The following is a 16,307-nucleotide window of genomic DNA, read 5'->3' on the forward strand; positions in this document are numbered from 1 at the left end:
CGTGAACTGACGCTCCAGATGTTCGGCGAAGATCTCAGCCCTGTCTTCGGCCTTAAATCGTGGGAGGCCATCGGCTGCCAGCAGCGGCCGGACGGGTTGTGGCACACCCGACAACTGCCGGCAGAGGCGGTGAACGGAGGGGATATCACCGCCCACCGATATGAGGTGGTTCTCCCACGATCTGGCTGCGTGCTCCTGTAGTTTGTCCTTTACGGTCTCCACCAGCTTGTTGAGTTCGGCTTTGAGTGTTGGGCAGCGAGTACTCATCCACAGCCTCCGCATTCTTCGCTTCCGCTCCAGTAGCGCGGTGATGTGCGCCGGGAGCGGCTCGGGTTTGGCGGTGGCCGGAACGGGCATCCGTGCGGCATCGAGGGCGTGCTGGATGCTGTGGGTGATAGCACTCGCCGCAAGCTCGACCTCTTCACTGGTGGAGACCCTCTTGAAGGCGACACTGGCCTTGTCGCCTTCGATTTCCTCTCCGTAGTGGTCCCAGTTGATTTTGGACGTTCTCTTCGGCAGCGAGACCCTCGCCGGAAGGTCCCGGAGGATGAGAAGAACCGGCCGGTGATCTGATGGCAAGTCCGGGTAGACGTGCAGTGTTGGCAGCGCTGTCAGCCCTCTGTGGGCCACGATGTCGATGATGTCGGAGCCTCCCCTGGTGTCGGTGTGAGTGGGTTCGTCCGGCCCCAACAGCTCGAAGTCGTGGTCCACAGCGGCCTGGTGAAGGCGTCTTCCGCATTGGTTGATCTTCGTGGAGTTCCAGGCTGTGTGCTTGGCGTTGAAGTCGCCAGCCACAAGCGTTGGCGTGGTGGTGTTCAAGAGGGACCACAGCTCGTTGGTTTTGAGTGTGATCCCTGGCGGAATATAGGTCGCAAACAACCGCAGCTCGCGGCCGGCGACGCTGACGAGCACACCAAGGGCGTACATCGTCTGGAACTCCACGTGTGGGATGGGCTGGTGGATAACGTTGCGCTTCACCAACACTGCAAGTCCCCGGTAGGCTTGTCCATTGACCGGGCTCTTCTCATCCTTCCGGTAAGTGATGAAGTTCGGGATGCCAAATTTTTGGTCATCCCGCAGGTGGGTCTCGCTGACGAGGAGGACATCTATGCGCTGCTCCCGGAGGAAGTTGGCCAGCAGCAATTTTTTCCCCTGGAGCGATCCCGCGTTCCAATACACTATCCTCAGAGACGTACCATCCATAATTAGAGGTTAGGGGTGGGTACGCCTCTGAGGGGGGCCGCGGGGGCGAGGGCGGCCAGTAGTGCCTGCATCTGTTGCACCGACTGCACCAGCGCGTAAAAGTGCTCTGGTGGGATCGGTGCAGCCGGGGCAGGCGCGGGAGTGGGTTGCGGCGCCGGGGGAGTCGGCACGGCCGCTTCTTCTTCCGCCACGGGGGCAGAGCTCACGGCGGCGGCATTCTTCTTCTTCTTCTTCTTCCTTTTCTTTTTCGGGAGCTCTGCTCCCCTGACGGTCGGTGGGTTGGCGGGGGCCATCAAAGAACCCTCCGCTGCCTCGGTTGTGGTGTTACGGGGCGTGGGGGCGGTACCGCTGCGAGCGACTGGGCCAGCCCGTCTGTTCCTTGCTTCGCGCCGCAGCACCGGGCAGGACGAGTGGTTGGCCGGGTGCGGTCCTCCGCAGTTCGCACAGGTGGCGGGCTGGTCCAAGGGCCGCTCGCATTCCGTGGCCTTGTGGGGCCCGCCGCAGCGTACGCAGACGATTGACCGGTGGCAATTGACCGACGAATGCCGGAACAATTGACACCGGTGGCACTGGGCGGGTCCCTGTTTGCCCCTCCACGCCTCAATCTTCAATGTTGGCCAGTGGAGAAGTTCCTTCACGGTGTACACCTCCTGGCAATTTGGAGTCCGTGCCAGGAGGGTGAAGAAAACGCATCCAGGGCGATCTCCCCTGCCCCGGATGGCTTTGATGGCCTCCACCTCATAGCCCTTCTTTTCCAGATCTTCTTTTAATGCGGCCTCCTCGGTGTCTGGCGGCAGCCCGCGGATGGCCACCTTCAACGGTCGGTCTGATGGCAACGAGTATGAGTGCCATTGCACGTCCAGCGTGTTCATGTAGCGCTGGACAACTCGATACTCGTTGCCGTCCCTCGGCGTGAAGTGGACGCCTCTTCCGCGCGCGACGGCGGCCGGCGAGCGTCCCAGAAGGCGGCTTATTTCCTTAAAGTGGGCCACCCAATTGGGTAGGTGGTCCACACAGATACGAGGGTAGCGCGGCTCCCGGGGCGCTTGTGCCGACGGCGGGGCGGCTGAGGCGGCGGCGGCGGCGGTGAAGGCGGCTGCGGTGGCTGCAGTCGTGGTGGAGGCCGCAGCTGTGGCTGAAGTGGAGGCGGCGGGTGCCGAGGTGGTGGGCGGGGCGCGGGGCACTGCTCCCCGTTGTGCCCCTTTCCTTTGAGGCAGCGGGGCTCCGGTGTTGGCCGCTACCCGGGCAAATGATACCGCGGGAGCGGCCAGCGAGGGCGGCGCGCGTTGGGCGGATGCGTGGGCGGGGGCCTGGGCGGGCGCCTGGGCGGGCGCCTGGGCGAGCGCCTGGGCGGGCGGGCGAGCGGCTGCTTGAGCGGGCGCCTGGGCGGACGGGCGAGCGGCCGCTTGGGCGGGCGCCTGGTTGGGCGGGCGGGCGGCTGGTTGGGCGGCCGCTTGGATGGGCGGGCGGGCAGCTGGTTGGGCGGGCGCCTGGTTGGGCGGGCGGGCGGCCGGTTGGGCGGGCGCCTGGTTGGGCGGGCGGGCGGCTGGTTGGGCGGGCGCCTGGTTAGGCGGGCGGGCGTCTGCTTGGGCGGGCGGGCGGGCGGCTGCGTGGGCGGCCGCCTGTGTGGGCGCCTGGGCGGGCGCCTGGGCGGACGCGTGGGCGGGCGCGCGATTTGAGTCCGCCCCCGCTTGGGCGCGGCGCGGGTCCCGGGACTGCCATCTCGGGATCGCCGATCTCCCGGCCGGCGGAGGCTTCATCTTTGCTTCGGCGGCGGCGGCGGCGGCGGCCTCCGAGCCGCGCTCCGACGCCATCGTAGCCGCGCGCTGCAGGGGGCGGCGGCTTGCTTCCGTCACCGTCAGGTCCGCCATAGACCCCGACGACGACGGCTCCTGTGTGGAGGAGCGGGACTCCTCCTCCCCCATGTTGATGGCGCGCGGCTTCTTCTTTTGGCCTTCTTCATCAGGGCTGGCCGGCCTCTTCAGGAGGGAGGTAATTACCCTCCCCCCCGCCTCGCTGAGTCCAGCGCCGTCAGGTCGGCGACCGACGGGGCGACCCCCCGCACCTCATTCTCTTTGAGGCGCAGGTATACGGCCATCCATTGGGCCAGCCCCGGCGACAGCCAGTTCCCCTTCACTAGCCGGACGAGAATCTCCGCGTCCCTCTTCATCCATCCCTTTGGGGACAGGGACGCGAGGGGCGCGGGTGTGGATGCGGCGGCGAGGGCGGCGGTAGCGGCGAAGGCGGTCCTGACTGCCGCGGAGGCGGCGGTGGCCGGGGTGACGGCGCTGGCGGCGGCGGTGGTGGTGGCAGCGGCAGCGGCGGCGGAAGATGTGGCGGCGGCGGCGGCGGCGGCAACGGTGTCGGCCGCGGTGGCGGCAACGGTGGTGGTGGTGGCGGCGGTGACGGTGGTGGTGACGGCGGCGGTGACGGCGGCAGTTACATTATATGCTGCTGCGGTCGTCGTCGTCGCCGTGTTGGTGTTCAAAACTGCGGCGGCGGGAGCCGCGGCGGCGGCATCGGCGGCAGAGAGCGCCGCGGCGACAGCAGCGGCGGAGACGGCGGCGGCGGGCGCGTGAAAAACGCCCGTCGGCGTAGCATACGCCGCTGGTGGCGTATGCGTTTGGGCGATGTCGGGGGAGGGGTGCGGGGGACCCGCACCTACCCCTTCCCGGGGGGGGGGCTCCATTTCGGAGCCCGGACGACGCGCGGGAGTGGAGTCGCTCCCGAGCAGCCGAAGGAACAACGGGGCCGACTACCCAACCCCTTTTCACCGGTGAGACCCGCTGGTGGGAGGCCGGCTACTAGGGGGATGCGAGCAAATCAGTCCCGAAGTCCTGGCAGGGGTTTCCGCCGGGAGCTATCCTCTCCTACGCAAATATTGTTTGCGGGGTGTTGGGGGGGCGTGGCTACGTCTTCCCCAATCGCGGAAACAGAATCGGCTCGTACTCGTAGAAATTTCCTCGAAGCGACTGGCGAATCCAAGCACAGATACTCGCATGGGCTAATGTAAGCAGTAACGTCATTGGTCATTTTTTTTTTTGTTTGACGTATGTTCTGAGTAGGTTTTATTGGTTGACAACTTATTAATGGTTAAACTTATGTTCGGTATGACTACTTGAGTAGAATTTAAAAAACAGTGGAAAATTTTATAATTTTGTTTTCGTGTAATTAAGTTTTGAAAATATACAACAAATGGCTTTTTCTCGGAGCGTTAAGCAAAAAAGCTGAATCTTTCCACATGGAAAAATTATTGTATAGAAACCTATTTCTTTTGCTTCATCCACTTTCATCAATCTTTTTATGTAATATATCGGTGTGTACCTACTAGAGTAATAAAAACTTGGAATTGTAATACTCTAACTGAAACTGTATTTTGAAATGAATAATTCTAAGCGAAGGATTTAAACACTGTTTTTTTTAATCAAACAATTATATGATCAATTTCTTATTCCAATAATAATTAGAAATTTAAAAAAGAAAGTGTAATAAGAAATGTATCAAAAATAAATAACATTTAACAGCTAAAAAAAAAAAAAAACAAAAACGACGCCGCCTTGTCTGCTCATTATTCAATGAACCGGTTCAAACCAGAAAAATTGCTTATTTACTTATTTACCATATTCGTAATAAAGCAGATACACTGTTATTCTGGCGTAGTGTCATTTAATTTAATTTTTGGCCAATTTTGCAGTCAAGTTGATCTTCAAGTTTTATTTTTAATAAATCAACATCTCACACACAACAACACACACTCTGCGTATGTGTTTTATTTTTATTAAACCACAAAAAAAAAAAAAAAAAAAAAAAAAAAAAAAAAAAAAAAAAAAAAAAAAAAACGACCGACCGGGCTCTGTTAAATATCGTTATTTTCAATTGCTGCGGAAATTTCGAAAAATCTCGTACTAGTGCGCCCCTATTTGTAGTCTAGTCTAGGGGTGCACTAAAAAAGGATTTATCCAGTTTGCTCTTCCATTTAAACATATCAGGTCCTAATTTGCCGAGAAGTAAAACAATGGGGCACTCCATCTCTTTCCCGTTTCGTAAAAGCCACTAAGTGACAGACTTATGAATTTAGGATTCTTCTTTTAAGCGATGGGCTAGCAACTTGTCACTATTGTAAGCTCAATTCTATCATTGAGCCAAACATCTGAACGAAGCCTATCAGTTTTTCGAGACTGTTGGCTTGTCTATTCTATGTTACCGGTATTTACGCCAAAAGGAAGAAGATTAAGCCCAGATTAGGAATCTGGCGACCAAAATAAAAAAATGATGGTTAGCCCCAAAACTAAGGATAACATGAGGTAATACAATATTTATTCAATTAAACTTGTTGAGGAAATGTTGTTTAAAACTATTCCCAACACAAAAAAGCAAATGTTTCTTTTGAATGTAAAGGAAAACTTGTCCAAAGACATCGAAATCGATGTATCCAGCGCATATAAGTACGTCAAACTCCGCAATAAATCACAAGGGAGACATTTAAAAAAGTGGTCTTGCTCATGCTTGAATGATAAATAACTACAAAAAGTTCGCTTATGTAAAAACGTCCACCTTCCTCTCTCGACTCGGAACCGCGCACTTGAAATGCAATTCACGCTCGGATATCAATCGGTTAACGCTCACCGATGCATCGATTATGACGCGCTCTGGACACAGGCCAGATTTTCCGTCAACGAAGCCTTCGGCCGCCCTGCAAACTCGATCGAAAACGTAATTATGGTTGTAAACAATGGACGAGACGCAAGGCGGCATTCGTGCGTGGAACACCGTGCTAGTCGCACGCGCGCCTGTCTCGCAAACAGGTACAAGTTATCGCCGGCAATCGTTTATTTGTGCCTTATCGTGTTCATTACCACCTTTTTTCGACATTGTTCTAACGAGATGCACTTATCATAACGCGCCTGGGCGGGAAGTGATATGGAGTGCGTTTATCGCCGGTCTTGAGATTGGATGCTCTTGACATTAGTAGCGAACGATTCCGCGTGAAATTAGTTCGAAAAAGAAGTGAGTTTAGAATCATTATTTCGTGTTAATTTGTCGTGTCATTACAGTGGCTGCTTTTGTTTTGAATATTCATGATTTTGCATTATTTATACGGAAAACGGGTTATCTTTGCTTATTGTTCTGGAAATCATTGTTATGGAGATTTTATATGCGAAGTGCTGAGCTCGTTACACGTAAACAGTACAAAACGAGTAAAGATTAGCGGAAATGACGATTCAATTGCCTTGTCATGTGGTCTCGCTTATTTTTCTTCTAAGTATGACCTATCGGTGGAACTAATTGTATGTTCACTTTTTTCCATCTCAGTAGCATTCAGAAGCCGATACAGTGAATAATTGTATTTTTTTTTGTGTGATATAATATATATTATTCGGGTAACTTCAAGGAGGTTTCTTCTACCTGCGGTGTAAGCGGGCGGGTCACGTGCTTCCGTTTTTGTTGCGATCTCATATCATCATCACCAACTTATAATGGGGGTAGTACTTGCACTAAACAAATAATGTCATTCTACAATGTTCTGACTTTCTTTTTTGACTTGGTGAAGTACATTACCCACATGAAAACCATTTTTTACCTCTCTGACCCAAAAATATTCAAACAGTAGCGGCATTCTTATCATCGAATTAAAATAAGGGCAATGTCGGAATTTTTAATTAAACGAAATAAAATTTTCACATGAGTATGGTAGTTATGTCAAGTTTTATGAAAAGAAAATTTAACAAAAACACTGTGTTATCTTCAACAATCAGATCGAGGTTCTGACGTTAAGTGGCATGTGACAAATCGTCTATCTAAATAAAAGATAAGAACATAGTTTTTCAGTCGACAGTACTGAAAAGAGCAAGAATGCATATAATTTTCAGTCATCAATTTAAAAACATTATCTTTATTGATTGTTACCATATAATAGTTATTTGATATTTGACTATTAGGGCTAAAATGCATTTATTTGGTCTTGAACTTCTTTCCAAAAATATTAGACAAAAAGCGTCATACTGCATTGATGAGAATCATGCATAAGAAATACAATATCAGGGCATGATTTCTATGGTATTCATTCATATTCTTAATATAGCCAACATCATATCGATACGAATTTTACTAGAAATTCCCTCAAAATAAGAATAAAATTAAAAAATTGAGAAAACAATTTGAGAGTAAAATCTATTATTGGGACTAATTAAAAACTAAGACAATATCAATAATCAATTGAATTAAATGTATCAATCACTAATAAATAAAACTATGATATCTAACAAACTGTTGAAATTAGAACAAAATGAGATGAATTTTTATTTATAATAGGTATATAACTATATAATTATAAGGAACAAATAAGCTTGCGTATTCGGCTTCGCGTATATGCGTTTAGCCTTATTAAAAATATGATTTGAACAAAAGTGTACAACAACAAACCTACTATGGTATAAAGTAATAGCTCCATTATGCTCTGTAAATATTTTTTGCAGCAGCCATTTCAAGGTTTTTCTAAGAATATAAACCTTCATCCGTCTAATGCTTGCGATGTTTAAACATCAGATTTGCGATAAATAAACCTGATTCATTACTATGTGAAAATTGTATATTTTTCCGTAAAAACCGTAATAAAGATAGCGACGCAAGGCCAACAAGTTAATTGTAATAATTGTTTTACACGGCGCCGGCGAAGAAGTGTCATTACGTTTTTTTTTGGAAAATCCTTTTGATAACCTGAAATTCGTTTAGATAAATATAACATAATTCATTAAAAGCCGATTAAATACAGTCGTTAATATAAAGAGATAAACATGCATTCAGATTCAACGAAGTAGTTAGTGAGTTTGTTGACAACGGAAAATTACATTGATAATTATTATTTTATAGAAGTCGAAAAGATCGGCTTAGATCCTAGCTGATCTTTGACCGATCAGCGGCGAGAAATAAAACGGAAGAGGAAACGCGGAGTTCCACGCATCAGTGAGCTAAGAGGTGATTTGTCAAGTGACTTCGGAGTGAAGTGACCGTATGAGTGAAAGACTCGGGATGTCACGTGTGCCGTAACCTGTTCGTTTTGAGTATAAGACCTTAGAAGAAAAACTGGAGGTCGACACGTATGAGGTGTCAGTTGTCGTCCAGCTGACAACAGATGTCATCCCGATCGAAGACGGTGAGTTAGCTTTCTTATTTCAAAAATAAATGGGAAAATATAAATTATCTAGAAAATGCCCAAGCTGCAATCGCTGTTATAAGGTTTCATTTCTTCGCCGTAAATCAAGAAACCATTGCAAATGAATTGGTGCATAGCACACATCGTTCAAATTTATTTCAGAAATGAATGCTATTATAAAATTTACTTTAATAAAGTCAAAATGATATAAATTAGTATTACAATAACTCAACACTTTACCCCTCCACAGTCCATTATTTATATTGTACCTCAATGGCATACGTCAAATTAATGTAAAAGTATATAAACAAACTGTATTTACACTTTACTCTTAAAATACGAATAAGTGCACGCTATGCCACGCGCAATGCAATATAATTCAATAAAAAAGGAAGTAATACCAACTTTAATTTCTAAATCAAGGTGTATACATAAAATCTTACAACAAATATAATTAATTTTCCTTGATCAGTCCGTATCCTCAAGACATCGACCTTGCCACTGCAGCTCTAATGTTATCCTGTCAATTATTGTTTACAAAGATAATAAAACAATGGACAAGGATAAATATTTAAGAAGAGATTTATAAGGCCTTTATGTGTTGTACTGTATTCAAGAAATGATTGTTGTTCATTCATATCAGTGATAACACTTCAACTAGAGCCTTAACAAATATTTGTTATCAATCCGTTTGTTTGAATGACCGAAACTGACATTGTGTGCAATGTTCTGTTCCGAAATTGCCTCGATTGTTCTGATAACATCTATAAATTTTTCCTTTATAATTGCATTTTCCAGCAGATTTACACCACGCAAATGAAGTTGTAAAATAATTTTGCAAGAGTCAAAAGAGAGTTCGTTTGTAAAATGATACTTTTACTTTTAATCTTTATACTTAAATGTTGTTGTAGTTTTAACCTTTATGCATCTTTATGGATCCTGGGTCGGCCTGTGACCACGATTTAGAAGTAGATAGTTATAGATTATATATAGAAAAGACGGAAGCTGCGCCATCATAATTAAATCATGTGATCAAAAATATATATTTTTTAAATTTACACACATACGAGTATTGTATCGCATAAGGGGAACACAGAGTCAATAATCGCAAAAATGTTGTTGTTGGCCACGTTTGGCTGTCTTAATGGTTTAATTCTTAATTTTAATCGTCCAAGTAATAGCATAATTATCTCACCTGTGCTTCCATTTAGTTCTGTCCTGGGTCATTTATAATCCATTGAATCAAAATGTGTAGGCAGGTTGTAGGGTCAACGTTTTCTAATCGTAATATTGTAAGTACAATCATTATGAGACTTTTTTTACTAACTGTAAATACAAAATAGTGCCGTGTGGTTAACCAATATAAAAAAGAATACGACTGCTCCAGTCCATCCATGGGAAAGAGACCATGGATGTTGTAAAAGGGATAGGCTGATAAACTTAGGATTCTTCTTTTAAGCGAGTGGCTAGTAACCTTTCACTATTGGAATCTCAATTCTATCATTAAATCTATCCTACGAATAATCCTGAATCTATCCTGCGTTGAACTTGGCCTATCAGTCTTTCAATACTGCTAGCTCCATCTACCCCGTAAGGTATTTACCTTACGGGGTAGACGTAATTATATAAATGAATGACAAAAATACTATGTGAAAAGGATTTATGTACTATTATAGTTTGAACATTCATGATCAATCAGGTGCACTGTTGTAATTATATACATATACATATATATGTCCTATTTTGGTTAATATCAAATTCACGTTAGTTTGTCTATACAATTAATGGACAAGTAACAACACACACGTAGAATCTCGGTACTCATACTTATGGCCTTTTAGACAACACTTACATAACCATACATGCACTTGGCCGCATGATGCGTAGACGCTACAGTTCGTAGAATTTCGTAGCAAAGGCATGAAGAAGACAGCTAATTTTTTTAATTATAGAACAATTATTTTCTTTTTGTTTTGGATCGGTAGCGAAAATAATATTAGTTTCACTTCCCGTGCAGATTGCAAAAGTCTGGGAGGGAGTGGTTTAAAAATTTGGGATTCAATTCCAAGCGATGGACTGTGGTCACCATTTGTGAACACGTTGCCAACACTAAAAGTACCAATTGTAGTCTTGTGACTATTAGTTATGTCTACACCGTACTTAAAACGATGTACCACGTCTAATTCTTTTCTCAAATTTATGAATATTTTAAACTTACTACTAGTACCAATAACTAACTGAGTTCAGTGAAAGATATTTTAAATTAGCTCTTATATATGTACATATATACAACAACCCTTGGTGACGTTAATGCGATCTTATAACGCAAATTGAGATTTTTTCTTTTTCTTGACCATTTATTGAAGTAAAAAAAAGTTTGTAAAGAAAAAAAAATTTATCGGGTATCATTGGATGGGACGGTAAACTTGATGTTGGGAAAATTTGTTTTAGAGTAGAAGAAAAATTAAAATGCATCTATTTAACTAAATAAACTAACAAAAAATACTTTGAATAAAATCGATTAAGTCATTTTTAGATATGGGATAGCTTAGTTAATAATATAGTAGTACATCATTATCGCCTCTTACAATTATCTCTGGTATCTTTTTGTCTTAATGCAAAAAAATCTGCTTTCTCCTAGATATTTTAAATAAATAACTTGATTACTATGCATATTGACACTGCGTCGTGTGGTGACGAACTACTCCATCTTTTTCACATGGATGTCATAAAAGGCGACTAAGGGATTTTACACACTTCTAAGCTGCAGCAAGCTTTCATGCTGATCGGGCAATGAAAAATAACATAGCGTGTGCCTGTTGCTTTTCTTCCCGTGTAGATTGTAGAAGTCAATCAAGGTAAAGGCTAAAGGTATACTTGGTATTCTTCTTTTTTGGCTACCAATCTGTTACTCTATGAGTCTAGATTCCGTCATTGATCCATGCGGCTGGGCGTGGCCTTTCAGTCTTTTCGAGACTGTTGTCCACCCAGTAAGGGATAAAGATGTGATTATATGTATGTATGAACTGAGCACTACACCTGCGTTGTGATCGCAGGTGTCGCCGGAGCCGTCACGCTCAATTCGTTTGACCTTCGCAGGAACGATATATCATGCCGACTGGTTAACTTGCGAGTATGAACATATACGAACTTTTATGCTATGTTACACTTACTGGGAATAATACATATTCTTTTAAATGTAAGAGTTTCTTTACCAGTAAATATGAAGAGAAGTCTTGGCTTCAAATTGTATGTCAACTTTGTTTTAAACAGCCACAGGTTTCCAGTCACAGAGTAGGTTCGAGTCTTGTGTCGTGAGACGCTTACTCAAAGATACTTATTTTTTAATACTTTTATAGATAAATGCCTAAGATATTATATCTTAATACAGGGCTTATAAGAACTGTGCTTGCGTGTGAAAAACACTTTTTACTAAAGAAACTAACAAACAAAAGGATTTTTGTTTTCTTTGTCCCACGTAAAAAGTCTGACCGTCCATGTTACCTTGCCAAGAATTGATAACTGAGGATCATATCATATCGAAACAACCTTGTTTCAAAAGCAAATAAAATAAAAAGTACGCAGGGAACACGCATTGGTATAAATAAAATAAACGAAATTATTAAGTATCTTTATACTTTTAAAAAACTTAGGAAATTAAGTAACAGGCTAATAATATATGTGTATGTATCTATCATAATATTATGTAAGTTTGTTCGTTAGTTTGTTTGTAAACTTTTTATTGCATACAAAAAGAAATTAACAAATTATAAAACAGTCATTGGATTTAAAAGATTACGTAGAATGGCGGGCTTAATTTGGATTTTTCCAGTCAAAATAGGTTTGTAAGATATTTATTCTGAAAAAAGACAAAATATAACTACAAGAGAAAATATTTTAAAAGTAAAAAGTATTTACATTCGCCTTGTTCGCATACACACAGTTTCCACCCTAGTAATGCATTCACTGTTTTTATCTTAGCCACTTTATGTACGTACTTACTATTAAACATTTTAGCTAATAATGTTTCATAATATATTGTACAAGTTTAATCTTGAATGCATTAAATGGGTTTACATTTTTTAAGTCAGAAGGTAGTTTGTTATAGAATCAAGGGTGTAATTATAAACTTTTAATATTGGTTGGACCAATACTACTACGGACCACATCAATATCGAAGAAAATAATAACAACATGATTATTGGAAAGTTTAAGATGTAATCCTAACTGTTAATAGCTCTACTCTCGAAAGATATTTGGGAAATCCATTTTGTGACGTCCAGCAGAAAACGCTGAACGACTTTCGCTAAACTTTAGTATAAAAATAGCTATAATATTTTAATGAAGACGTGAACTAAGGCAGTATTTTCAGAAACACTATAAGATCTATACGTAAACACAATTAGTCGTACATGATGTTCCTGGTTGCACTTTGATGTATACCTCAAGTTTGTTGGCTGACTATAATAAGAAAAATTACAATGCCCTCCGCGTCATACTTTCTCAATAGTAGATTTAAAAGCATCGGTAGTGAAATTACAAGAAAAATACATAATCAAAAAATTGAATAGAATATATCCAGTATAATAGGAAATAGTGGAAAACGCGGTTAAAAAGTGACGGTTCGTCTGGCCGAGGTCATAGTTTAATGAATGAATCTTAAATAATCCTCATAACCTGTTCTATATGATTGATCCGTAGAACTTTCGAGATATTGTCGATGTACAAAAAATAAAAATTACAATCTCAGCTTGGTGTAAAGGTTCCATTCCTAGAGAATATCACCTATTGTATATTATTTATAACAAAAAATAATTATAATACTGGCGAAAGTAATGAATACATTGTAATCACGTCTATATCCCTTACAGGGTAGATAGAGCCATCAGTCTTGAAAAGACTTGAAGGCCACGTCCTGCTGTATGACTTAATGAATTTAGATTCAAATAAAAAGAGGTGCTAGCCCATCGCATTAAAGAAAAATTTCAAGCTTATTAGCTTTTTTATTAGTCGCCTTTTACGACACCCATGGGAAAGATATGGCACGGCAAAAAAATATTTTAATAATAATCATATTATTTTTGGTAGCCCTGGTTATCACTGGGAATTTAAGTCAAGTGTACTTTTGTCCCTTTGTTCTATTTTTAAACAGAGATAAATTTGATAAGATGTATATATATAAATTGTTGACTTATTTAATTGTGTGAAGGTTGAATAGTACTTAACATTTTTCTCTTACTAGTTTTGATTAAAAAATTAAAACCTAAGGAAAATAATTAAGAGAAATAGCTTATTTGTTTTACAATAACATCGATTCAATTATTTATCGATCAAATTCGCAAATCTGGCATATTTTTAATCGGTTTATCAGTTTCTCAAGGTTGACTGGCAAATAATGATATATGTATAGTGCCATACTACAACAAAGTTTTCATCTAATTAAACAAAAAGTTTATATCAGTAGACGAAACGCAATCGCAAAACGCGTATATCGCCAGTCCGTCTTAGTCAGATTTAAATGCCAAGCCCAAAATGTCAGCCCTTAATAAATGAGTATGCATGCAAACATTATGATGCTGTAGATGTACATTACAAGTTATGGGGACCTTCAAACGTCAGGCATGGGTGTAGTCAGGTTGGATTATATTTCACGTAAATTATTACACACTCTGCAAATTATTAATTTGTACGCCATTTAAGGTCAAATTTACTTTAACACGCTTCTTTCCCGTGATTTAGGCAAACTAAAGTGCAGAAGGTAAAATTATATCAAATAGTGTTTATGTAATGATGTTGATAAGTTGAAAATTGTAGAAGTATGATATATTTATTATTTGACCCTGTCTCTAATAAAAAATAAAACAAAAGTTTTTTCTAGATGTGTAAAAACATGTGTTATTTGCCATTACTTAATACTTGTCAATTGTGTTGATTCTTTTTATTAGCCGTTTAAAGAAAAATTATATAAGAAAAAAGACTGTAATACATCAAGTGCTGAAGATAACAACATAATTATGTATGTTTACCGAAATGACAATAGCTTAACACGTGTAACAGGGAAAGAACACAATTGAATATCTTTCAATCGAGATTTACATAATTTTATATGAGAATATCAGACAATAGAAAACTAAGCTTCGGAATAACTAATTGAATTGTCCCGTTGAATAAAATCGCTCCGGCGAGCACTTCTATACTACTTAAAAAAAGAACGAATCCTACTACTATTATAAAGGCGAAAGTTTGTATGGATGTATGGATGTTTGTTACTCTTTCACGCAAAAACTACTGAACCGATTACCATGAAATTTGGTATGTAGGTAGCTGAAGACCCAGAATAACACATAGGCTACTTTTTATCCCAGAGTTCCCGCGGGATTGATAGGGTTTCCATGCGGACGAAGTCGCGGGCGGCCTCTAGTAACTCAATAATTTTCGTTAAAATGAAATTTAGTACAGATATTGAATAAACTGGAATATTCTTCTGTTTTTGTAAATTCACAATGGAACGAAGCCCAGGGCAAAAAATAATGTGATGTTAATTTAAAACACTTGATGAATCGTTATATATTATCTTAAGCAATTAATCCAAGTAAATTGTTTGGTTAAGCTTAGCTGGGCGTGCTAGTGACACACCCTAAACGTCAAGTGATTGTTATGGTGCCACCCACGGTGATAGGACTCGGCCTTCGTTCCTCGACGTCAGAACCTCTCCCATGGGCCATTTCGCCGACCTTGCCAAGGCCATATTGACACAACTAGAGTAACGATTCAGATAATTGAAACAAGATCTCCTTGATTTTTTTTCTGTGGTCGACTTATGACTGAGACTTTTTAGTTAGCAGGCCTCTGCTCAGTGATTAACGCGCCATTAATCCAAGGGTCGATTCTAGTTAAAAAATTAAGTTCTGTGACGTGATCTGTTTACAATCCTGGTTACGAGTAATACGTTAAAGCATAGTATGAAGTAACCAGGATTGTTGACAGTTTTATATAAATTTTATTTATTTATTATGGAACTGGCGCATAAACTATCTAACAAATAACAAATTTTTAATGGACGGGTTTGAATCAATGCTACCACTAGTATACATGAAAGCTTCCTGATTTTATTGGTCAAAAGTGACAGTAAAAGTTTTATGCTCCAACAAGTCAAAACCCATAATCGAGACCGAGGATTTCTTAAGGCTTAGTCATAGTGATAAAGTTAAGTAGTAAAGATTTATGTTATTTTGCTGTAATTAGTGTAGTTTTAATAGAAACCGCAGTCACTTCCAGGTTTCGATGTAAGAACGACTCGTGCAATGAGTCGCACTTTAATATCTAGGTATAATATGCGGGTTGATTTCCTCATAATATAAATTAAACAGGACTTTGCTATTTCGAATATAAAGTTTGGAGTAAGTGTAGCTCATTTCAAGTTACATATATACAAGTTCAAGTTTTGAAAGAAATGTAATGTGATTTTTTTGCCATCTACATATAACATATATGTAATTATAATAAAAATTTCTCAGACGTTGACATTTTTTTAAACTCATTGCAGTCCACAAAAAATTTAGTTCGTAATAAGCTGTTATCAATACAAAACTAAGGTATAATACTACATATACATACTTGTAATCGTTTGACGTCTACTCGTATTTTTGTTTGTATTTGTTTTTCTACGCAACTCAATGTCCTCCTCCTACTTTATATAATTGCCTTTATCTGGTACTACCAAATTAGTTTTTCTTTTACCATCTCTTGCTGTTTGTTATAAGCACGCAATTTTTATTGTATTATTGCTCGACACTGTTTGGTCTATCTTTTTAAAACTGTATTATTGTACTTTTTGTTTCTTATGACTGTTTGTCAAAATAAATTTAAAAAAAAAAATAACAAAATTTTAATAAGTTAGTAAGATATAAAATATATTCAAAACAACTTTTTACAATTATTAGGAGTGTTA

General features: G+C 41.7%; 1 protein-coding gene across 5 annotated transcripts in view; it reads left to right on the forward strand.

Annotated features, from left to right (window-relative positions):
- LOC106143241 (uncharacterized) overlaps positions 1-16,307 on the forward strand; it is a 152,372-nt gene that overhangs the window by 44,367 nt on the left and 91,698 nt on the right. Inside the window, exons 1-2 of one of the 5 annotated variants that reach the window (XM_013345268.2) lie at positions 5,953-6,008; positions 8,074-8,356. The exons of 2 other annotated variants lie outside the window; for them this stretch is intronic. The gene's annotated coding sequence lies outside the window, so the exon portion shown is untranslated. Of the gene's footprint in view, positions 1-5,952; positions 6,211-8,073; positions 8,357-16,307 lie in introns of those variants that run through there. 2 more of the 5 variants (XM_013345267.2, XM_013345269.2) reach the window with 2 other exon arrangements.

Source organism: Amyelois transitella, chromosome 9 (assembly GCF_032362555.1).
Source record: "Amyelois transitella isolate CPQ chromosome 9, ilAmyTran1.1, whole genome shotgun sequence".
NCBI lineage: Eukaryota > Metazoa > Arthropoda > Insecta > Lepidoptera > Pyralidae > Amyelois > Amyelois transitella.